The sequence below is a fragment of the Cavia porcellus genome, unplaced genomic scaffold, assembly GCF_034190915.1.
Source record: "Cavia porcellus strain 051 isolate PalLab524CR breed Dunkin Hartley unplaced genomic scaffold, mCavPor4.1 scaffold_12, whole genome shotgun sequence".
Lineage (NCBI taxonomy): Eukaryota > Metazoa > Chordata > Mammalia > Rodentia > Caviidae > Cavia > Cavia porcellus.
The window spans coordinates 84,489,945-84,514,852 of NW_026947495.1; the positions used below are offsets into that span (position 1 = coordinate 84,489,945).

The window sequence follows — 24,908 nt, forward strand, 5'->3', positions numbered from 1 at the left end:
AAGCCCCTTCTGCGCGTGAAAATGTGCTCTCATGACTCCTCAGAGTTTCTAGTGTCATCTGTTGCTTGTTGTTGACCAACCTGAAGCGAACCCATTCGCCTGGCTTGAGCAGGGAAGTGTTGCGCCTGCGCCCGGGTGCTTGTGTTGGGACTCTCCTCCCCTCGCCCGTCTGAAAAAAAAAAAAAAGAAAAAAGCAAACGCCCACATATGACAGTTACCCGTGGATCACTTGGCTTGTGCGTCGATGAAGAACACAGCTAGCTGCGAGAATTGATGTGAATTGCAGGACACATTGATTATCCACATTTTGATCCGCACTTGTGGCCCCTGGTTCCTCCCGGGGCTACGCCTATCTGATCGTCGATTGCAATCAATTGCGACCCTCGGGTTGTCCCCGGGGGTCGCGCAGCTGGAGGTTTCCTCGAAGGGCCCGGGTTGGTGTGCCCTCCACTCCCCTAAGAGCAGACCCGGTCGGCGCGCGCCTGCCTCGCCTCGCCTCGCCGGCCCCGAGCTCACCTGCAACCCCATCATCCGTCGGCATGTTCGTCAGGGCTAGGAGTGGGCCACGCGTTGTGCAGTGCGGTGCAGCCATCCCAGGCTACTATACAGAGGGATTAGTGTTCCGAAGATTAGGGGCGAGCGAGAGTGACATGCTCGAGGTATTGTCGGGGAGAGTGGTGGTCCAGTGTGGGTTTGTGGCTCATGGTGAGCCCACGCCCCGTCCTGTGTCCGTCGCCCCCAGGCCACAGTCCCTCCTGGTGGGGGAAGGTTCCCTCGCACCTCACGCGTGTCTAGGAGAAATGCGTTAGGAGAGATGCGTGCCCACCCCGCTGGGTTCTGCCTCCCATCGAGGCCCGTGGCGCGTGTGAAGTGGGGTCCCCAGGGTAAGCTTTGCCCTTGCGGTGGCCCAAGGAATGCCGCAGAGTCGTTTGCGATGGCGCGCTCCGCGCCGGGGTCGTGCAAGGTCTCATCGAGCACCATGCGTTTGTCCTGAGGCCCTGCCTCCCTTTGGTGGGAGGCGAACGGTGGCAGGGTGGGGGCCGTGGGCACTCACCTGCCGGCCGCATTGGGGGGTCAGGTGGCATCTTTGTCCTGGACCCGAGTCAGTGTCGCGCCGCGCCGCCCCGCACACGCGCTCGTGGTCTCCCCAACATTGCCGCCTGGCGGGGAGTGGTTGGTTCCAGCCAGGTATCCTTCCCTCTCCTTGCCCTCCTGGCTCTCCGTGCGTCTGGCTGCCTGCATCGCCTTTGTCTGTTCCTCCTCTCCATCCGCTGTGCCCTCTGCGGCCACCGCTGTGGAGCGTGTTCCACCATGCCGGCTCTCTCCATCCTCCGCAGATACCTCTGCCTTCCTCCTCCAGCTCCTCCAGCTCCTCCTCTGACTAGCCTCCTTCCCCTCGCCCCACATTTTGCGAGGTGGCATGGTGTCTGAAGGACGAGGGAGGAAAGAGGGGGTTGCGCTGGTTTAAGCCGGCTGGATTGTGGGTGGGGAGGTCGGGTGGGTGGCGTCCGTGGCCTTGTCGGAGGAGTTGGGGGAGTCTCGGTGTCATGGGGTTCCGCCCCGGTGGCACATGACATCGTGCTGGCGGGAGGTTGGGACTGGGTAAGGCGGGCTGCGGTGCCCCGAAAGGTGCGGGCAGGCGCCATCGGGCTTACAAGGCCTCTGCCGCGCCCTCCTCAGGGTTCGGGCCTCGCACGGTGCTTCGCCGCGCCCTGTCGTCCCCGCCCGCCTGTCTGGCCTCAGGCTGCCTCCTTTTCTCTGTTGGGTTTTCCTGCCACTTCTGGGTGAGGTGAAGGTGACCACAATGACGAGGATCACCACCGAGAGGCAGCGACCTCTGGTCTCCTCTGTCACCTTCCTTTGTCTGTCCTTCTGTCGGTCGGTCGGTCGGTCGATCGGTCGTCCTCCTGCCTCTGAGATGAGACCTCAGATCACACGAGTCATCCCGCTGAATTTAAGCGTATTTGTCCGTGGAGGAAAGAGACTAACAAGGACTCCCTCAGTGATGGCGCGTGAACGGGGGACAGCCAGCGCCGAACCCCGCCCCTGCGGTGCTGTGAGGGAATGTGGCGTACGAAGACCCACTTCGCGGCGCCGCTCGTGGGGGACCAAGTCCTGACCGAGGCCCAGCCCGGGGGCGGTGTGAGGCCGGTGGCGGCCACTGGAGCGCCAGGTCTGGGTTTTCCCGGAGATGGGTTGCTTGGGAATGCAGCCCAAAGCGGGTGCTAAACTCGGTCTAAGGCTAAATACCGGCACGAGACTGATAGTCAACAAGTACCTTAAGGGAAAGTTGAAAAGAACTTCGAAGCAAGAATTCAAGAGGGCATGAAACCTTTTTGAGGTAAACGGGTGGGGTCCACCCTGTCGGCCTGCAGGATTCAACTCGGTGGTGGCATCCAGCTGTGCCTGTGGTTTGCCAGGCAGAACTTCCCCGTCCCCGCCCCCCCCCCCCCCCCGCCTCCGGGCTCATAGTCACCTGCCTGCCCGCCGCTGCCCCTCCTCCCTTCAGGGAGGGCGGTGCACTTGGGCGTGAGTGGGAGATGGGCGGGCGGGACCTGGGGCGACGCGGGAGGGGACCGCCCCCCAGCCGGCGACTAGTCACCACAGTGTGCTTGTCCACAGAGGAGGTGAGCCGGGACCAGCTTCGGGATGGCTGCAAAGGCCCTGCAGGGAAGCTGGCTCAGAGGGTCTCCCTGTCCGTGTCATCTCGCCAGCATGTGCAGGGGGCCGTCCCCCCACTCCCCGAGTGTTACAGCCCCCAGGCAGCAGCAGCTCTCCTCCCAGCAGCCTCTGGTGCAGGCCGGCTTGGGAGGTGTCGCGCTGGGGCAGGCGCGGGAGGCTGGGGGGAGGAAGGCGGCTGGCCCCCGCCGCCTGGCCGCTCCTCCCCACCTCGCCGCCACGGTCGCCGTCCAACTCCCTCTTCTTCCCTCCTGCGTTGGTTCAGCGCGTCTGCACGTCTGCCCTCCCACTTCGGGTACCTAGAGCATCCCAGCGCGGAGGTTTAAAGACCCCTTGCGGGGTTGACACACCGCTGGCCTCGGATTCTGGGCGGAGAGGTCGTGCTGGGGCCTCGTGTTGGGGGGACCTGGGGGAAGGAGGAGTTGGCACATTGGGGGCGATGGTCCCCAACTCTGCTGTGCTCTCTTCCCCGCGCCCAACCTCCACCCACTCCTGTCCCTGCACCGGTGGGTGTACTCTTCCCAGCCTGCCTCTCCTCATTTTGGGCCTGGGGTTCGGCATTGTACCCAGCCGGCCATCGGGCTGTGTTGGTGTTGGGCGGGGGCCCTCGATTCCTGGTGTGGGGGAAGGTGGTGGGAGCTACCTGGGAACCTGTGGGGTTGGTCCTGTGCCGTGCACTTGTCGGCCCCGCAGCGTGTTGTGGCTCCAGGCTTGTTGGGTTGATGAAAAGCCCTCTCTGAGAGAAAACGCACTCTCGTGATGTCCTCGGAGTTTCTGGTGTCTTCTGTTCCTTCTTGATGGCCAGCATGAGGCGACTCTGTCCGTCTGGCATAGGTGGGGAAGTGTTGCACCGGCGTCGAGGTGCTTGTGGGTGGACTCTGCTCCCCTCAGGCGTCCGTTAAAAAAAGCAAACGCAAACATATGACTCTTGGTACTACTCGGCTTGTGCATCGATGAAGAATGCAGCTAGCTTCGAGAATTAATGTGAATTGCTGGACACATTGATCAACACTTGGAACGCACTTGTGGCCCTGGGTTCCTCTCGTGACCCTCTCGGAGTTTCTGGTGTCCTCTGTTCCTTTTTACTGGCCAGCCTGAGGCAAACCTGTCCACATCACGCGGGCAGGGAAGTGTCGCGCCAAGGTCGGGGTGCTAGTGGGCGGGGGTCTCTCCTCCCCTCCCCCATCTGAAAAAAAAGCAAAAACTCCCATATTACTCTTAGCGGTGGATCCCTCGACTTGTGTGTTGATGAAGAACTCAGCTAGCTGCGAGAATTAATGTGAATTGATCACTGACACTTCGGATGCAGTTGTGGACCGGGATTCCTCCCAGGGCTATGCATGTCTGAGCTTCACTTGCGATCAATCTCCACCCGGGTATGTACCCCGGGGTCGCGCAGCTGGGGATTTCCTTGCAGGGCCCGAGTTGGTGTGTCCTCCGTCTCCCTAAGTGCAGACCCAGTCCGTGCACACCTGCCTCGCCTCATGTCGCCAAGCACACCCCACCCCCGTCATCCATTGGCATGCTTGTGGGTGCTGGGAGGTGGCCAGGGGTCATTTGGTGCAGTGCTGCTGCTGTCGCCATTGCTCTCGAGAGGGAGCGGAGTTTGGAACAGAAGGGACCAGCTAGAGTAGCACGCCCTAGGTGTTGGTGTGGGGAGGTTGGTGGTCCGGGTTGGGGCCTAGGCTTGTGGTGAGCCCTGCCTCATCGTGTGTCTGCGCCCCTTGGGCAAGTCCCTACCGGTAGAGGAGGGGTCCCTTGCGTTGCTAGCGCTTACCCGAGAAATGTATATCTCCCCGCCCCGCGCGCGCTCGACCCTGGGTGTGAGACTGCACCCTCGGATAAGCTTTGCACTAGCAGTGACCTGCGGGATGCCTTGGGGTCCTTCGCCATGGCGCGCTGAGCCCTGGGTCACTCGCGGTCTCCCTGAGCACCTTCAGTGGGTCCCGAGGCCCCGCATCCTCTCAGCGGAAGACGGAGGGTTCGAGGAGCAAGGGGGCCATGCCTTTTCCCGGGTCAGCCCTGCTGAGGCTTGGGGCGGTGGCTTTGTCATCATTGCCCATCCCCAGCCCGTGCAGGGCCGCACCTCGCTTGCCTTGCCTGTGGTCTCCACCTCATGGCCGCTCTCTGGGCCGCTCTCTAGCCCGGTATCCCTCTGGCTCCGTGCCCTCCTCTCTAGCTCCGTCTCCAGTTCCCCACATCCGCCTTCTACTCCTCCTCTCAGCTCCTCACCCCATCTCTCTCTGTGGGGCGCGTTCCCCCTCCTGGCTCTCTCTCCTCCGTCACTCCCACTCCTTCCTACTCCTGCTCCATCACCTCCTATCCTGTCTTGTCTCCTTCCACTCCCCTCACTCTCCCTACTCGGCCCCCCTTTAGGAAGGGTGGCACGTGATCTGGAGGATGAGGGAGGAAAGGGGGGTTGCGCTGACCTAGCCCAGCTGGTTTGTGGGTGGTGTCCGTGGCTTTGGCAGAGGTGTTGGGGGATCTCGGTGTTGCAGTGTTCCACCCCGGTGGCATGTGGCATCCTATTGGGGGCCAGTCGGGATTGGGCAAGGCGGGGTGGCACATGGAACAGTGAGGCCAGGCGTTTTATACTTCCTTTGAGGAATGAGTTACGTTGGTGTTTTAGGAGCTAGTTCACATACATTCCTATGGCAGGCTCCTTCAGCGAACCCGAATCACTAGAACTGTAATGTATATTCATCCAAATCCGGTTATCTCCTCTTAAGGTTTACAGGTGTAACAGTATTGTTGTTTACTATCATTTATTGACCGGCGCAGCTCCAATGAAACAGGAGACAGGAGACGCTTTTGTGGACGACAGTTAACTGCTAGTTTATTTACGCGGGCTCTGGTTTATATATTTGGCTGTGACCAATCACAGGCTGCCACAAGGAAGCAGGGCGGGAATGGGATGCAGGCTCTGGCTACTATATCCAGCTGTGGCCAATCAGGAGTTGCCACAGAGTACGGAGTAGAGCGCGGGGTGCGCACGGGTTGGCTAATTTAAAGAGGGACGTAGCGCATTGCGGAAGCTGGCATGGTCCTTAGTCCCGGCTGGGGTATGGTATGTTGAGCGCCTGCGCCCAACAATTTATAATGTCTATGGGTAGTGAGTTAAATCAGTGTTGAAAGAGTTAGCTCACAAATATTTCTATTGCAGGCTCTTTCAGCACACACAGAATCCCACAAACTGGAATGTGTTTTCATCCAAATACACTTTTAGAGTCTTAAGGTTTACAGGTGTAAGTGTTGAAATTGATTGACATGTATGATTTTTATGTGGAAAGAGATACCCCCATGTTCTAGGAACTAGTTCACATACATTTATATTGCAGGTTGTTTAAGCGCGCTCAAAATCTCAACACATGTAATGTATTTTCATACAAATCGGGTTTTCTAGTATTAAGGCCTTCATGTTTAAGAGTATTGAAATTGACACCATGTATGATTCCTATGTGTAATGACTTACCCCTGTATTTTAGGAGCTAGTTCACATACATTTTTATTGCAGATTGTTTCAGCACAAAGATAATTACCAGAAATGTATTTTAGTCTTATCCAAATATCTAATGTTATCTAATCTTAATGTTTATGGGTATCAAAGTGTTGAAACTGAATATTATGTATGATTTCTATGTGGAATGTGTTACCTTCAAGTTCTAGCACATAGTTGACATCCATTTCTATTGCAGGCTATTTGGGCAGAGGCAGAATCACAAGAACTTGAATGTATTTTTATCTACATCATGTTTTCTAGTGTTAAACTTTGCAGGTTTAAGAGTGTTAAAATCGAGTATCATATATGATTTCTATGGGGAATGAGTTAGCCCTGTTCTTGGAGCTAGTTCACATACATTTATATTTCAGGCTCTTTCTCTGCACGCAAACGAGCTTTTCTACTCTTAAGGTTTACAGGTGCAAGAGTGTTGAAATGGACTATCCTGTATGATTTATATTTGGAACGAGTTACCCTCATGTCATGATTCGGAAGGTAGTTCAAATACAATTCTGTTGCCGGCTCTTACAGCACAGATAGTTTTCCAAAAATGTAATACATTTTCATCCAAATTGGGCTTTCTTATCTTAAGGTTTACAGGTGTAAAGTGTTGAAATTGACTATCTTGTGTGATTTTTAAGTTTTATAGGTACATCCTCGTTTCTGGGAAGTAGTTAACATATATTTTGGCAGGCTTTCACCACACACAGAATCACAAAAACGAGAATGTATTCTCATCTAAATCAGTTTTTCCAGTCTTAAGGTTTATAGGTGTAAGAATGTTGAAATTGACTATCATGTCTGATTTCTATACGGAATGAGTTACCCCACATTCAAGGAGGTAGTTCACACTCATTTCTATTGGAGGACTTTTCAACGCACATTTAGTCACAAGAACAGGAATGCATTTTTATTCAAATCGTCTTTAGTAGTCTTTAGGTTCACAGGTTTAAGAGCTTTGAAATTGACTATCATGTATGATTTCTATGCGGAATGAAACCCACCAGGCCTAGGAGCTAATCTACATACATTCCTATTGCAGGCTCTTTCAGCACACAAGAATCACAAGAACTGGAATAATTTTCCTCCATATTGGGTTAACTAGTTTTCAGGTTTACAGGTGTAAGTGTGTTCAAATTGATATAATGAATGATTTCTTTGGGGAGTGAATTACATTGGTGTTTTATGAGCTAGTTCACATACATTCCTATTGCAGGCTCCTTCAGCACACACAGAATCACAAGAATTGTATTGCATATTCATCCAAATTGGCTATCTATTCTTAAGGCTTACAGGTGTAACAGTATTGTTATTGACACTCATTTATAATTTCTATTGGTAATGAGTTAAATCCATGTTGTAAGATCTAGGTCATACACATTTCTAATGCAGGCTCTTTCAGCACACACAGAGTCCCACGAACTGGAATGTGTTTTTATCCAAAACGAGTTTTTGAGTCTTAATGTTTACAGGTGTAAGTGTTGAAATTGACTATCATGTATGATTTCTATGTGGAATGGACCACGCCCACGTTCTAGGAACTAGTTCACATGCATTTATCTTGCAGGCTCTTTTATTGCATTCAGAATCTCAAGAAAGGCATTTTTATTCAAATCAGGTTTTCTAGTCTTGAGGCTTACAAGTGTAAGAGTATTGAAATTGACCCCGTGTATGATTTCTTTGTGTAATGAGTTACCCCCACATTTTAGGAGCTAGTTCACATACATTTCTATTGCAGACTGTTTCTGCACAAGGAGAAATACTAGAGCTGGATTGAGGGTTCATGCAAATCAGGGTATCTAGTCTTAATATTTACTGGTGTAAAAGGGTTGAAATTAATAATTATGATTTTATGCAGTATGTGTTACCCTCAAGTTCTGTAACCTAGATGACATCCATTTCTATTCCAGGCTGTTTGGGCAGAGGCAGAATCACAAGAACCAGAATGTATTTTCATTCACATCATGTTTTCTAGTGTTAAATTTTACAGGATTAAGTGTGTTGAAATCGAATATGTTGAAATCATATATGATTTCTGTGGGGATTGATTTAGCCCCGTTCTTGGAGCTAGTTTACATACATTTATATTTCAAACTCTTTCTGTACACACAAATGTGGTTTTCTACTCTTAAGGTTTACAGATGTAAGAGTGGTTGTTATGGATTGAGACCTGGTGGTCAACTTAACGCCAGCTGGATTACATCAGCATGCACTGAGAGAAGATGCTTCACCTGAGGATGGTTGCCGTGATAAACAGGTAGAGAAGAAGGGAGGTGTTGAGGGTTGAAGCTTAAAGGAGGCATTGTGAGTTCTCCTACGAGTTGCTGCCTGAGCTGTTGGTTCTCCTGGAGAAGCTTTGGTCCTCACATCGAGCATTGCTTCCTGGCTCTGGAGGGGAAGACACGCGCTGCTTGGTCTCCAGGATGAACTTGTCATGCTGCTTCCTGGCACGTACCAGACTGTGCTTGTGGTCGGAGAAACTTGGGGCCTCCGTGTCGCTGAGGACGGCTGTGGTGCCTTTCAGGATAGCTCTGGTCTTTGTTGTGAGTGTGACTTCTCGGCTCCAGCATAGAACCTCATCCCACTAGCACAACGCCTTCATCCTGCTGGCATAGACTTTCTGGCTTCCACCGCTGACCCTTCAGTCTTCCAGGCACGAATCCGTAAAAGAGACTGGCGTGAGTCCTTGTGGGCTCTGGACCTCCAGTTGGACTCATGGGAGGCACTGTCCTGAGCTCTGGGTTTTTATCTGGACTCATGTGGGACATTGCTGTGGGGTTTAGGCTATTGACTAAATAATCTATGTCTTTGGTGTTGTGGATAGATTTCCTGCATTTTCCTGTGTTAACTCCTAGTGACCATTATAAAAATAATATTATAAACTCCATGTCCTAATCTTAGTTGTTCTCTGTGTACAACCTCTGACTACAACAGTGGTGAAATGGACTTTCATGTATGATTTCTATTTGGAATGAGTTACCCTCACGATCTGGTAGGTAGTTCACACACTTTTCTGTTGCTGGCTCTTTCAGCACCGACAGTATCACAAAAAATATAGTGCATTTTCATCCAAATTGGGCTTTCTAATCTTAAGGCTAGAGGTGTAAGAATGTTGAAATTGACTATCGTGTATGATTTCTATGCATTGTGAGGTACATATTCATTTCTGGAAGGTAGTTAACATACATTTCTTTGCAGAATCTTTCTGTGCACACAGAATCACAAGAAAGAGTATGTATTCTCATCTAAATCTGGCTTTCTAGTTTTAAGATTTACAGGTGTAAAAGTGTTGAAATTGACTATCATTTATGATTTCAATATGGAATGAGTTATCCCCACATTTGAGGAGGTAGTTCACATACATTTCCATTGCAGGACTTTTCAGTGTACACTGAATCACAAGAACAGGAATGCATTTATATTCAAATCGTGTTTTGAAGTCTTATGGTTTACAGATATAAGAGTTTTGAAATTGAGTATCATGTATGATTTCTATGCGGAATGAAACCCACCAGGTCTAGGAGCTAGTTTATATCCATTTCTGCTGCAGGCTCATTCAGTGCACAAGGAATCACAAGAACAGGAATGTATATTCATCCTCATTGGGTTTACTAGTTTTAAGGTTTACAGGTGTAAGTGTGTTCAAATTGGTATTATGAATGATTTCTTTGGGGAATGAATTACATTGGTATTTTATGAGCTAGTTCACATACATTCCTATTGAAGGTTCCTTCACTGCACCCAGAATCACAAGAACTGTAATATATATTCATCCAAATTGGGTTATCTACTCTTTTTTTTTTTTTAAAGCCTACAGCACCCGGTATTCCCAGGCAGTCTCCCACCCAAGTGCTAACCAGGCCTTACCCTGCTTAGCTTCCGAGATCAGACGAGATCGGGCGCATTCAGGGTGGCATGGCTGTAGACGGATTATCTACTCTTAAGGTTTAGATGTGTAACAGTATTGTTATAGACTATCATTTATTGTTTCTGTGTAATGAGGTAAATCTGCATTGTAAGAGCTAGTTCACACACATTTCTATTGCAGGCTCTTTCAGCACACACAGAATCCCACAATCTGGAATGTGTTTTTGAGTCTTAAGTTTTACTGGTTTGAGTGTTGACATTGACTGTGATTTATGATTTCTATGTGGAATAATCTACCCCCAAGTTTTAGGAACTAGTTCACATACATTTATATTGCAGGCTCTTTTAGCACAGTTAGAGTCTCAAGAAAGATATTTTCATCCAATTTGGGTTTTCTTGTCTTAAGGCTTACTTGTGTAAAATTATTGAAATTGACTTCATGTATGATTTCATTGTGTAATGAGTTACCCCCGCATTTTCAGAGTTAGTTCACATATATTTTTATTGCAGACTGTGTTAGCACAAAGATAATTACTAAAACTGGATTGTAGGTTCATCCAAATTGGGTTATCTAGTCTTAATGTTTGCAGGTGTTAAAATGTGGAAATTGAATATTATGTATGATTTCTATGTTGAATGTGTTATAGGACCTCGATGACATCTATTTATATTGAAAGCTCTTTGGTCAGAGAACGAATCACAAGAACTAGAATGTATTTTCATCCACATCATGTTTTATTGTGTTACCAGTTTAAGGGGCTGGGGATTTAGCTCAGCAGCATAAGTGCCTGCCTTGCAAGCAGGCAGTCGTGAGTTCGATCCCGGTACCGATAAAAAGGAAAAAGACAAAAAAAAAAAAAAAAAAAAAAAAAAAAAAAAAAAAAAAAAAAAAAAAAAAAACACCTTTACCAGTTTAATTGTGTTGAAATTGAGTATCATGTATAATTTCTATGTGAAATGAGTTAGCCATGTTCTTGGAAATAGTTCACATACATTTTTATTTCAGGCTCTTTCTGTGCACACAAATAGGGTTTTCTACTCTTATGGTTACAGGTGTAAAAGTGTTGTAATGGACTGTCATGTATGATTTCTATTTGGAATGAGTTACCCCCACAATCTGGTAGGTAGTTCACATACAGTTCTGTTGCTGGCTCTTTCAGCACAGAACTTATCACAAATGTATTACATTTTCATCCAAATTGGGTTTTCTACTCTTATGTTTTACAGGTACAAGTGTGTTGAAATTGTCTATCATGTATGATTTCTATGTTTTATGAGGTATATCCTCGTTCTAGAAGCTAGTTCACATACATTTCTTTGTAGGCTTTTTCAGTGCACAAAGAATAACAAAAACAGAAAAGCATTTTCATCCAAATTGGCTTATCTATTCTTAAGGTTTACAGGTGTAAAAATGTTGAAATTGATTATTATGTATGGTTCCGATGAGGAATGTTAAACCTGCATGTTCTAGAACCTAGTTGACATTCATTTCTATTACAGCCTGTTTGGGCTGATCCAGTATCACAAGAACTGTAATGTATTTTAATCCAAAATAGGTTTTCTATTCTGAAGGTTTACAGGTGTAAGAGTGTTGAAATTAACTACAATGATTTGTAGCATTAAGAACAGGGCCAACTCATTCCCCATAGAAATCATACATGATACTCCATTTCAACAGAAATACACCTCTAAATCTACAGAGTCCAAAACCTGAATTGGATAAAACTACATTATAGTTCTTGTTATTTTTTGTGTCATAACATAAGCTGAAATAGAACATTGGATATACCTCATTCCATTTAGAAATCATATATGATAGTCAATATCAACACCCTTACACCTGTAAACCATAAGACTAGTAAATCCAATTTGGAGGAAAATAAATTCCAACTTCTTGTGATTATCTCTTTGCAGAAAGTGCCTGCCATAGAAATGCATGGGAAATAGCTCCAAACCAATGGGGTTAAGTCATTCGGCAGACTAATCACACATGACAGTCAATTTCAAAAATTCTAGTTTTGTCTGTTCCTTCTTGCTGGCCAGCCCAAGGCAACCTCGTCTGCCTTTCTTGGGCCAGGAACTGTTGCACCAGTGTCAGGGTGCCTGTGGGGGACTCTCTTCCCCTTGCCCATTTTTTAAAAAATGCAAACGCTCACATACAACACTTAGAGGTGAATCACTCAGCTCTTGTGTCAATGAAGGACGCAGCTAGCTGTGAGAATGAATGTGATTTGCAGGAGGACACATTGATCACTGACACTTCGAATGCACTTGTGGCTGAGAGTTCTTCCCATGGCTACACCTGTCTGAGCATCCCTTGCTGATCAATCACAACACCCGTGTTGTCCCCCTGGGTCGCACGGCTGGAGGTTTCATTGCAGGGCCTGGGTTGTTGTGCCCTCCATTGACCTGGCCTGCAGGTAAGTCCACAGAGATACTAGAGGGGGAGTGGGGATGAAGAGGGGACAAGAGACACAAAGAGCGGAGACAAGATGAAGAAGTCCAATCAAGTCTCGTTTATTCAAGGAAGGAGTATCAGATATATATGGTATTGTGGAGGAGGGATTTGGGTTCTGAGACAGCAGGTAACTTAGCAACAGTGGCAAGACTGAGGGTTACAGATCAATTCAAATTTCCCATGAGCATGCTCATAAGCATAATCCCTGAATAATGGGTCAGGCTAAACAAGCTAAGCAAGGTGCTGCTTAATTATCAAACTTAACTCCTAGAGGGAATTAAAGTAGTGCGGCCTGCAGATATAAGGTGGCAGCCAATTACAGGGCTTCCCACAGGTCCTCCTTTACTTTAAAATATAAGAGGCATATAAGAGGCTGTATCCTTGAGGAGACTGTGCCTGTCTTGGGTCAGGGCACTTCCACAGGGGGTGGCCAACCTAGCCTTACCCGACATTGGAAGGCAGGGCAGCGAGCGGCCCAGTTCCTGTCTTAGGTGGAGGTTGGCATCCCATGTGAGGCCCAGTTGCCCATCTCTGGCTATCCAGTCTATTGCACCAAGGCAAGAGAAATGGAGCAGGCAGGATGCTTTCACAAAGCATTATCATAATACAGTTTTGCAGGCTCTGCATAATTTTCTCTATCAGCTATTCTAAGCCTGTGGTAATGGACCTGTAGGTTGCATTTTTGTGGCATCCACCTGTTGTTTGACAAAACCCATCAACTTATGCGTCATAATCCCAAGAGACAGGATCCAGGCTGTTGGTTCCATCATCTGAAAAACAAAAGCTGTGAAAAAATTCTCTCAGGGGTCATTTTTCATCCCTGGAGTCATCAGTAACATCCTCTATTTGTTGTGTTTGATCTATTTGTTTAACCAATCATTCTGGCAGCCATCTCACAGATTTCATCTCTTTCGAGTAAATGCATACTGATCCTCATCTCCAGATAAGGACTGGGTCTGGACCATGCCATGAATTAGTCAGGGGGTCTCTCCATAGTACAGAAGCAAATTGCTTTTGTGTTTCAGTATGCCAAAAATGCGTGGCTGCTGACTGTCCAGCAGCATCCAAATTTTAAAAATTAAGGATGAGGACTTCTGGGAGAACGTGGCAGATAGATAGCAGAAGCTTCGGAGGCTCTCAGAGAAACCACACTTAAAATCCAGGAATGGTGCTGGGTGAGATGTCCTAAGCAAGGGGAGAAATACCCTGCTGACCCAGGAACAGACTAAACTAAGAGAAGCCAACTGGAAACGCAATCTTGATGATATAACAGGAACAGATAAGGTCTCAGCTCGGAAGCTGAACCCCGCACCACTGAAAGCTGAGATTTGAATTTCCTGCAGCCGCTGCAGTGTCCCAATCGGAATGGCAAGGAGAGAGGTGCAAAAGCTCTGAGAGTGGGAAGCGGTGAATGGAGTTGAGAGCAGGACTGGTCGGGAGCCGCGCATCGACCTGTTATGAGTGAGCAGATTGGAGACCCTTTCACAGAGTAGGAGGCTTCAGCAAAGGACATACTGGGACCAGGCAGACTAGCCAGAACAGGACACTGCAGTGTCCTTAGGCATATATTCCCCTCTCAAGCGGGATTGGTGGGGAGTGCCTGGCCTGCATGATGCTGCTGACTAAGACCCAGTAGGCTAGCCCAAAACAGGCCCCAGCGCCTGGAGGTGCACCCTAGCAGTGAAGCCTTTGGTAAGTTGACCTGAAGGGGCAGGCCCAGCAGAGGCTGTCCAGGTCTGTGTCTCCCTAGTACCCTGCAGTGGGCGGGAACACCTAGCTGGTGCAATTCAAACAAACTGTAACCGACAAAGAAAGAAACTGGGCCTCCTATATTCACTTGTATAGCAGGAACAAAAAATATGGGAAGAGGGAGCAACAAGAAAGGGTCCTTGGCCCCCAGTTCTGAGAAACATGCAATATCAGACATGGGACCAATAGACATAAAGCGATATCTGCAGAGCCTCATAGACGAGTTTAGGAATGAAGTTATTAAAGACCTAAAGCAAGAGATAAGTAGAATAGTTAGAGAAATGCTAAGCACCACCCAAGAAAAAAACAGATGGTGGAATGGAAGAACAGAAAAAAAGGGGAGAATTGTTTGGTGTAGAAAATAGAGAAAACATAGAATACGTGAAGCAGGTAATCAAAGAGATTACCAGGAAACTAAAAACTCTATCAAAAGCTGGCATAACAGCTTGAAAGAAACTAAAGATAGCTTATCTGAACTGGAGGGCAGATTCATAATATGGGAGCATGAAATGAAAAACTTCTTAAAAATAACAAGAAAACAAACAGCAATAATACAAAGGCTAGAAGATGATAAGAGGATCTATAACTTAAGAATTAAGAACATAAAAGAAGAAGTAGGGACACAAACAAATGGACTACAAAAGCTATTTACAGAAATAATCCAAGAGAATTTCCCTAATTTAGCAAAAGATAAAGATACTCAGATGTATGAGGCACACAGGAACCCAGCCACCTACAACCCAAACAGAGCTACACCCAGGCATATAATAATCAAAATTCCAGAAATCCAATATAAGAACAGAATATTAAAAGCTGTCAGAGACAAGAAACAGATCATTTACAAAAACACCCATCAGAATTACAGCAGACTTCTCAGCACAAACCATCAAATCATGAAGAGCATGGGGGGAAATAATTCCAGCTTTGAAAGAAAATAACCTCCAGCCAAGATTGATATATTCTGCACAATTGTCCCTGGAATTGATGGAAAAACAAGGTGCTTCCAGGATAAAGAGGAACTAGGGGAATTTGCAACCACCAATTCAACTCTACAGAGAATACTGCAGGATATTCCAAAAAAGGAAATTACCAAGATTCCAGAAATAATGGCCACAGTGAATGGAGCAGAAAGCAAAATGAAGAAGACAAACTGACAACAAACGACAGAAAAAGATCTCAACAGAAATGAGGCAGAGAAGATCAGATGGTAGGAACAGCTATTTTGGAGAAAACAAGACATCATAATAGCTAGTCCTGATTTAGTATCATCTTGTTTTGAGTCCCATCAAGCTTGTATTCTTCTGTCTCCATCAGTCTTAACAGGTTGTATCTTACTGGATTTTATTATATGTGATAATATAAGCAAAAACTTTTATAGACAAGGAGATTATACAGAAACCATTGCTCATTTTCTGTTAGCTGTTTTTAAATACCCTGTAATAATGTCATTCTCTTGAATGGTTTTACAGTGTCTTGATATGTTTGGAGCTACAGTATACGAAGTTATGTTGAAAGATTTCAAGGAAAGAGTCACTATGGTAACTACTTTTATGTCAGGATATCTTGAGGTGAAACACTATTTTGCTTAAATGGTTATGTTTTGACCTTCACTGTTCTATTGTTATGCCCTCTTTTATCTCAATCCCCCCTTTTTAATTATTTACTTCTTTATTCTTATCTTTTTAATTAAGGAAAAATAAATAAAAAAAGGAGGATACATTATAGTAACCTACTTTGATTTCTTATTAACTTGATTTGAAACCTTGTATTGCCTTCACCATTTTGCTTTGACTGATTTCCCCCTATTCTGCTTTGCTTGATAGTACCAAGTTCGAAAGTACAGGCAACAAATGTGAAGACAGTAAGATCCATTATGACGCTCATTCTGGTTGACTATTATCTTCTTTTAAAGTCCTGTAAAGTCTCCAATGTTTTGGTCGTATTCTCTACTGTTTTGTTCAATTTTATTATAACTGATGATATAGGCAACTCTTCTTAAGATAGCAAGAGGCAGTATGGTAACCATTGTTGATCACCTAGTATTTTGTTTTTACATTATCTGTTATGCTCATCCTTTTGATTTGACTGAATCTGTTCTGATATGTCGCATTTGGCTTTAATCTCTTCAAAAAAAGTAATAAGAACTGTGGGAGTAATAAAACCCAAAATGTGTAACTGTCATTGTACAAAAGAAAAGAAAAGAAGGTGCTCTAAAGTTATAACTGCATATATGTTTGAGAGTATAAGATGAATAATCATATTACTGAGTTTTTTTGGATCATGGAACAAAACTGTTTGCATTCTCACTGTTTGAAAGTCCACTTTATATGCTTTAATTTTGTAACTTGAACAACTATTTCTAAGATGAGAATATGTAATCTATTAACTAGTGATTTCTTACTGTTTATTTTTAAAATTTTGTATTACTTGTACCCTTTCTCTGGTTTTTTCTTTTTCTCCTTAAATAAAAAAAAATTAAGGATGAATAAGCCATGAGATAGAATATTTTTAGGTGTCCCCCTTGTGGGGTATCATTCCCCCTTTTTATTTTATCAACAGTGAGTTTTAGGGAGAGATGTGCCTTTCAACTATGCCTTGACCTTGAGGGTTATAAGGTATGCCTTTTATATGATGAATATTAAGATGCTGACAGAAACCGGCGAAGGCAGAACTAGTACAGCCTGAACCATTATCAATCTTTAATTGTTGTGGGCATCCCAAAACTGATAAGGTAGTTAACATATGGCTAATAACATGTTTGGTAGCTTTGCCAGTCTGGGGAGAGGCATAAATGAAACCACTAAAGTTTTCTATAATTACATGAACATATTTAAGATTGCCAAACTCAGGAATGTGGGGATAAGTCCTCTAGGATTAACCCCAAAGTGTGGAACTGGGAGGTGCATGGCACAAGAGGGGCAATTTTTTACTATCTGTCTGGCTTGTTCTCTAGTGATCTTGTGCATAAGACAGAGGGTTTGAGCATTGAGATGGTGTAATTGATGACTCTCTTGTGCTGAAGTAACACTGTCATCATGATCACTGGAGCTAACATCAGCTAAAGTACAAAGGAGAGCTTGCGGACCAGTGGCCAGGTCTGCTGCATGATTACCATTGGCCAGAGGTCCTGGTAACCCAGAGTTAGCACATAGATGTCAGATAAAAAAGGGCAAGTTCTTTTTATAATAAGAACATGTATTTGCCTAAACAGTTCTCCAGTGCTGGAGGCACTTTTGATTTGGCCAGTTATTTCTAGCAGGGGGACAGAGTGTGCAGTATAAGTGCTGTCAGTATATAAATTCACGGGCTGATTGGGAAATACTGCTGAAAGGCTGCAGTGACAGCATGCAACTCTGTGATCTGGGCTGAGGTACTGTTTGTTTGAAAAGATACAGTTTGGTTTTGAAAAACATAGGCTGCTAAGCTAGTTGAGGAGCCATCAGTAAATACCAACATAGTATTTTTTAATGGTTCAAACGATGTGACCATAGGGAAGATAAATGAATGCCAATTGGCAAATTCAATAAACTTGTCTGGGGAATAATGGTTGTCTATAAGCCCTGTGTAGGAGGCAAGGGCAATGGGCCAGAATTCAGTTGTTTGCATGAGCCAATCAATCTGTTTTTTGGTATAAGGCAATATGATAATATCTGGCTCCTTACCAAAATAACATTTTCCTTGTTCTCTTCCCAAGAGGATGAGGGTAGATATAGCCTGATAATAGGGTTCAGTGACCTTTTGAGGTGTTCCTGGCAAATGAATCCACATTAACGGTGCTGTCTGCCAGAAGACAGTAGTTGGAGAGAGAGTGGTCCTGCATATGATAAATTTCAAGGGTTTACCATAATCTATAAAAGTAATGGTCTGGGATTGAATGGCCTGCTCAACAGCACCTGTTTTCCTTCTGGAGAGAGTTTGCGAGGGGAGGTAGGGTCAGGATTACCTTGTAAGATATCATAGAGGGGTTTTAACTCACTCCTACTAATTTTTAAGTAGGGCGTGAGCCAGTTAATACCCCAAGAAGTTTTTGAAAATCATTTAAAGTCTGAAGTTTATCTAGCCTCAACTGTATATTTTGAGAAGAAACTGAGGCTCCCTCATTTGAAAACCCAAATATGTATATGGGTTGGTGAGTTGAACTTTGTCAGGGGCTATCTCAAGTCCTTTATCTTCTAGGGCAGCCTGTAATGCATCATAGCACCTCAAAACTTTCCCCCCATTATTTCCAGCTATCAAGATGTCATCCATATAATGAATGAGGTATATTTCTGGTCAGTGGTCTCTTATAGGCTGTATTGCTCAAGCAACAAAAGCCTGGCATAGGGCAGGACTATTTGCCATGCCTTGTGGGAGAACTCACCATTGGATTCTTTGCATGGGTCCTCTAAAATTAATAACTGGTAAACGAAAAGCAAAACGCTTTTGATCATCTGGATTTAGGGGGATAGTAAAAGAGCAATCCTTGAGATCTATGATAATTTTAAAATAGCCCAAAGGTATAGCAGCAGGTGAAGGGAGGCCCGGCTGCAAGTCTCCCATCAAGACCATAGTCTTGTTTGCTGTCTTAAGGTCTTGAAGCAATTGCCATTTCCCTGGTTTCTTTTTAATGACAAAGATGGGAGAGTTCCATGGGGAATTACTAGGTACTATATGGCCTGCTTTAAGCTGTTCCTACACCAGCTGTTGTGCAGCCACTCACTTTTCAGAGGTGAGAGGCCATTGATTGACCCGTACAGGCTCCTCTGACAGCCACATAATTTTTTCTGCATGGATTGCAGGAGTGTAAATGGCCCCTACAGAAAATGGCCCAATCTGGCTTGGTCTGTTTTTGGTACAGTCTCTATGGGCTCTGTCATTCCTGTATTGTTTTTTCCAAGGCCCATATACCAGGTGAATATCCATTATTTAACATTTGAGCAGTGACAATGGTATTTGGGCTACCCATAATTAACCCCATTGGTGCGGTAGATCTCTACCCCAAAGATTTATTGGTAATCCAGCTACGACATATGCCTGTATTGTGCTTTGATTGCCCTCTCTGTCCTTCCAGGTCAGAAGTTTTGAACTTCTTTCTGGGTTTTAGCTTTGACATGCCTTTTAAATGAGTCAAGGTAATATCTAAGGGCCAGGCTGCATGTCAGTCTTCCTTTCTTATAACAGTGATATCCGTGCCTGTATCTATAAGGCCAGAGAATTTTTTACCATCCAGCCATAACAACATAAGGGGTTTCTGAGTGGAAATTACTTTTGCCCAATAGACATCTGAAGATCCAGATCTTTTATCACCTTGTTGTTGGGAGATTATTTTATTAGGGGTTTGAATTAGAGGCAAGAGTAGTAACTGAGCGAACCTTTGTCCATAAGTGATAGTAGTAATGTACTTAGATGAGGATGCCATGACCTCTATTTCTCCAGAATAATCATTATCAACTATGCCTGGAAAAACTTGTAGTCCATTAAGCATTGTGCTGCTGTGTTCTATTATGAGGCTGAATGTATTTTTTGGTAGGGCCCAAAAACTCCTGTAGGCAGGGCCTGAACTCCCATTTCATGAGTTAATACTGTGTGGGTGGTGGAACTGAGGTCCAATCCTGCACTCCCTGTTGTGGCTCTAAAGAGGTCTGAAATGGATTGTTGTTTGTTGGAACAAAGCTTACTGCCCCAAAGATTTGTTTTGGTTTGGAGACATGGGGCTGGCCCTGATCCCTGTTTCCCTGCAGTGGAAGCAATTCTTTTTCTTTAATATCCCTTTTAGATTTGCATTCATTAGCCCAATGGTATCCCCTTTAACATCTAGGGCATAATCTGGTGCCTTGACTTTTGCGTTGACATTGGAATCTCTATCTCTGGAGTCTTTTTTGCAGTTCTTTGCAAAATGACCAGGTTTTCCACAGATAAAACACTTTTGTTTATGCTTTTGAGATAAGAACTGTTTAACTGTAAACCCCTGCAAGGCGGCAGCCATCGCAAGGCCTTGCTGATAAGCAGTTTCAGTGTCGCAGCAAAGGCATATATAACCTGTTAGGCCTGTTTTATTTTTATGAGGTCTGATAGTGGCCTGGCAGGCGGTGTTGGCGTTTTCAAAAGCTAGCTGTTTAATAAAATTGGTGCCTGTGTCAGCGTGGCCAAAGATTCTGCTAGCAGCAGTAATCAAACGATTGACAAATTCTGAAAAGGGTTCATCTGGGCCTTGCTTAATGCTAGTGAGAGAGGAACTCATATTATCTTTTGCAGGCAGCTTTCTCCATACTCGAGTAGCTGCTGTTTGAATTTGAGTGAAAAGTGCTGGATTAAACTCCTTTTGAGCCTCTCTGCATGCATAGGCACCCTCTCCTATTAACATATTAAGGTTCTACCCATTGCCAGCTTGCATATTGTGCCTGGCAGTTTCTTTGCAATTTTCTACATATTCTGATTTCCACAAAAGATAATTCCCACCCAATAAAGTCACTCAGGCCAATCCTTGCCAATCTGTAGGTGTGAGTCAGCCGTCAGCCAGAGAATCCAAAATAGCCAAAGTATATGAGGCAGTAGCGCTGTATTGTACCACCGCCATTTTTAACTCTCTCAGCTGTCTGAAATTAAAAGAGGTATAGTGGCAGATAACCTGGTATTCCGCGCCTGTTGTCTCAGTTACAGGGAAAGCATTTAAGTCTGATACTGGGTCAAGCCAAGAGTTAAATTTTGAAATCACATCCCTCGGGGGTAGGGGGGTAGGGTGTCCCTGAATGGGAGAGGTTCTGGAGGGAATTTTGGGATTAGTTTCACTTTTCATTTTAAATTTAGCTGTTTTTAGTTTTTCTAATTGAATATCAAATCCTGATGTTCTTTTTCTAGTTCAATCTGTTGTTTTAAAAGTTCAATTTTGTCTTTTAGCTCTTTATTAGGTTCGGAAGCTGAAGCAGGGGTGGTACAGGACAGGGAAGGGAGCGTGGTAGAGACCGCGCTGCCTCTGCACCAGCTGCCTGCTATGGGGCAGGGCTGCAGCTTACTAAGTCTGGAGGGGGTTGGACGCTAGCAATTACTGGGTCACTTTGCTCCCTACGTACAAGTTCGTCTATTAAATCCCAGTAAGTGAAGGCCATTACCTGGACCTTTTCCTTTCCAAAGAGGTCGCAGTAATCTTTAAGCGCTGTGCCAACCCATTTCCATTGTTTGGGATCAATAGTGCCCTGCATAGGGAACCAAGGGCAAACCTCTTTTATAAAATCAAAGTATTGGCATAATTATTCAATATTCACCTTAATTCCTTGTGTCTTTAAAAGTTTTACTAAATTTTAAACAAAAATCTCGTGTTGGCTAATTTCTTGTCCCATAATCACTTACTGAGGTTCAGCAGCATGGCAGGCTCCCATGTTGGTCCTCTATTTTCTTTTCCCTTTTCTACTTTGGACCCATGAACAGCATCCTTCTCTAAGTCCCCCATTCTTGGGCCCCATGATGGGGCCCCACTTGACCCAGTCTGTGGGCGCCACAGAGACCCTAGAGGGGGAATGGGGGTGAAAAGAGGACAAGAGACACAAAGAGTGGAGACAAGATGAGGAAGTCCAATCAAGTCTCATTTATTCAAGGAAGGAGTATCAAATATAATAGGGTATTGAGGAGGAGGGATTTGGGTTCTGAGACATCAGCAAATAACTTAGCAATAGTGGCAAGACTGAGGGTTATAGGTCAATTCAAATTTCCCGCACGCACCCGCAGGCTCATAAGCATAATCCCTGAATAATGAGCCAGGCTAAACAAGTTAAGCAAAGTGCTGCTTAATTACCAAACTTAACTCCTAGAGGGAATTAAGGTGGTGCAGCCTGCAGATATAAGGTGGCAGCCAGTTATAGGACTTCTGACACTCCATCACTCTAAGTGCATACCCGGTGGGCACACACCTGCCTCGACTCGCTGGCCTCGAGCTCACCCCCACTCCCATCATATGTCAGCCTGTGTGTGGGTGCTGTGAGGGGGTGGTGAGTCATGTGGTGTGGTGTCACCATCACCTGCTGCCCTCGAGAGGGTGGGGTGCTCAGAAGAGAAGGGATGAGCGAGAATGGTGTGCCTGTGGTTTTGGTGAGGGTGAGGGTGACAGTCCAGGGTGGTGTCACAGCTTGAGGTGAGCCGTGCCACGCCGTGAGGGTTCCCACGTGCCGAACTCGGGTCGTCCTGGAGAAATGCATACCCAACTGCCGGGGTCGGCCTTGCATCGAGGACTGTGATGCATGTGAGACCCAGAGCCTGGGGTATGTGTTGCCCCAGTGGTAGAACGAGGGACCCTATGGCATCATTCGCAGTCATGCACTGCATCCCCCAGTAATGCACAGTCTTGCCACACACAGTCTGGGTCCCGAGACCCTGCCTCCTCTTGGCAGGAGTTGGACTGTGTAAGGGGCGATGGGGCCATGGCTGGTCGTCTGCTAGCCCCACTGAGGGGTCCGCCAGTGTCTTTGTCCTCGTGGCCTGTTCTGAGCCTGTGCAGCATTGCACCATGTGTGCCACGCCTGTCGTCTCCCACACATTGCTGCTCAGTGGGGTTGTTGGTTTGAGTCTGGTGTCCCTCCAGCTCTGTGCCTTCTTAGCTTACCCCTTCTCAGGCTCCCAGCCTTGCACTTGTCTATTCCTCATCACCGTGCACTCCCGCCACCACCACTGTGGGGTGCGTTCCCCCTCACCAGCTCTTTCTCTCCTCCTTCCCTCCCTCCGTCTTCCAGCTCCCACTCCTCTGCCTCCTTCTCCGGGTTGGCTCCCTTCGCCCTCTCCTCTCACTCTCCCCCTTCGCCCCCATTTTGGAGGGGTGGCACGGGGTCTGAAGGATGAGGGAGGAAAGGGGGAGTTGCGTTGGCTTAGCCCAGCTAGTTGGTGGGTGGGGAGGTTGGGTAGGGGCATCAGTGGCTTTGTCGGAGGTGCTGGGGGAGTCTCAGTGTAGTGGTGTTCTGCCCTGGTGGCGCATGGCATCTTGTTGGGGGCAGGTTGGGACAGAGGAAAGTGGGCTGTGGTGCTCAGAACCATTTGGGTGGGTGTCATCGGGCATGCCGTGGCCTCTCCTGTGCCCTCCTTGGGGCTCGCGCCACCCATTGTACTGCACCATGCTGCTTCGGGCCCACTCCAGCTCTCTCTCCTGCAGCTACCTCTTCTTTTTCCATTGGTTTTTCCCAAACTCCTGGGTGAGAGGATGACGATGAAGATGATGTGGTGATGGTGGTGACCTGTAGTCCCATCTCTCATTCATTCGTCCATCCATCAGTCAGTGGATCATTCGGTCATACCCCTCCCTCTGAGATGCGACCTCAAATCAGATGTTGCAACCTGTTGAATTTTAGCATATTAGCCAGAGGAGGAAAAGAAACTAACAAGGATTCCCTCAGTAATGGTGAGTGAACAGGGAACAGCCCAGCACAGAATCCCCACCATGCGGTGAGGCAAGGGAAATGTGTAGAGAAGCCCCATTCCCCAACTTGTGGGAGGCCCAAGTCCTTCTGATCGAGGTCCAGCCTGTGGATGGTGTGAGGCTGGTAGCAGTCCCTGGCGTGCTGGATCTGGGTCTTTCCAGAGTTAGGTTGCTTGGGAATGCAGTCCAAAGTGAGTGGTAAACTCCATCTAAGGCTAGATACCATCATGAGACCAATAGTCAACAAGTACTATAAGGGAAAGTTGAAAAGAACTTTGAAAAGAGAGTTCAAGAAGGCGTGAAAAAGTTAAGAGATAAACGGGTGTGGTCCGTGTAGTCCGCCTGGAGGATTTAAGCCGGCATTGGCATCGGCATCTGGCTGTTCAGGTGGTCTCCTGGCAGACCGCCCCGAGCATTCCTACGGACCCCTTCACCCTTCCACCCTCCCACTTGCCGCTGCCCTTCCCTACTTCTGGAAGGGGGGTGTGCTCCGGTGGGTGCAGGGGTTGGGCGGGCAGGATTGGTTGTGGGGTTGGTGGTGGACTGACCCAGCGATCCACTGCCACCAGGGCGCATTTCCACCGAGACAGTGTGCCACAACTGGCTCCCAGATGCCTGGGAAGCCCCTGCTGGGAAGCTGGCTCACTAGGTCCCCCCCCAACTGTATTGTTCCCGTGGAGTGGGGCAGGGTTCTGTCCCCTCCTTCCACCGACTGTTACAGACCCCAGCAGCTTCAGCTCTCCTCACTGCCACCTCTGGTGTCGTGACTGCTTGGTTGGCATCCTGTCTGGGCACGCCCAAGAGGTTGGGGGGAGGAGGGTGGCTGGCCTGCCAGCTGGCCCCTTACAACCTGGCTCCTCCTCCCGACCCTGCTGCCACCACCACCTTCCCACTCTGTCTTCTGCCCATATGCCTTCGTTCCCTGTTTCTGCGCATCTGCCCTCCCTCTCCATGTACCCAGCATGTCCTGGCCGGGAAGGTTTAAAGACCTCTTGTGGGGTGGTCACCCTGCTGGCTTTGGGGTCTGGGCATCGTGGTCATGCTAGGGTCTCCTGGGTGCCCATGTTGGAGGAGATTTGGGCACCAGAAGTTGGTACATTGGGGGCACTAGCGGGTCCAGGACACCACTGTGTTCTCTTCTCTGCACCTGTCCTCCCTGGCCTCTGCCTCTGTGCCCACATGTGTACTCTTTTTCCGCATGCCTCTCCAGTTTGGGCCGGGGAGCCATGTGCTGCCGACATCTCCTTGTGGCCTGGAAGATCATCGGGGCCATGTTTGTG

The 24,908-nt window shown here is 46.9% G+C and overlaps 1 non-coding gene and 1 pseudogene across 1 annotated transcript; one reads left to right on the top strand and one right to left on the bottom strand.

The window, feature by feature from the left end:
* The first annotated feature begins 209 nt into the window (after positions 1–209).
* LOC111755091 (5.8S ribosomal RNA) lies at positions 210–363 on the top strand (annotated as a pseudogene).
* A 9,623-nt stretch (positions 364–9,986) lies between these two features.
* Positions 9,987–10,105, bottom strand: LOC111755081 (5S ribosomal RNA). The gene has a single exon (XR_002789675.1). It is a non-coding gene; the product is annotated as a 5S ribosomal RNA (ribosomal RNA).
* Positions 10,106–24,908: the final 14,803 nt, after the last annotated feature.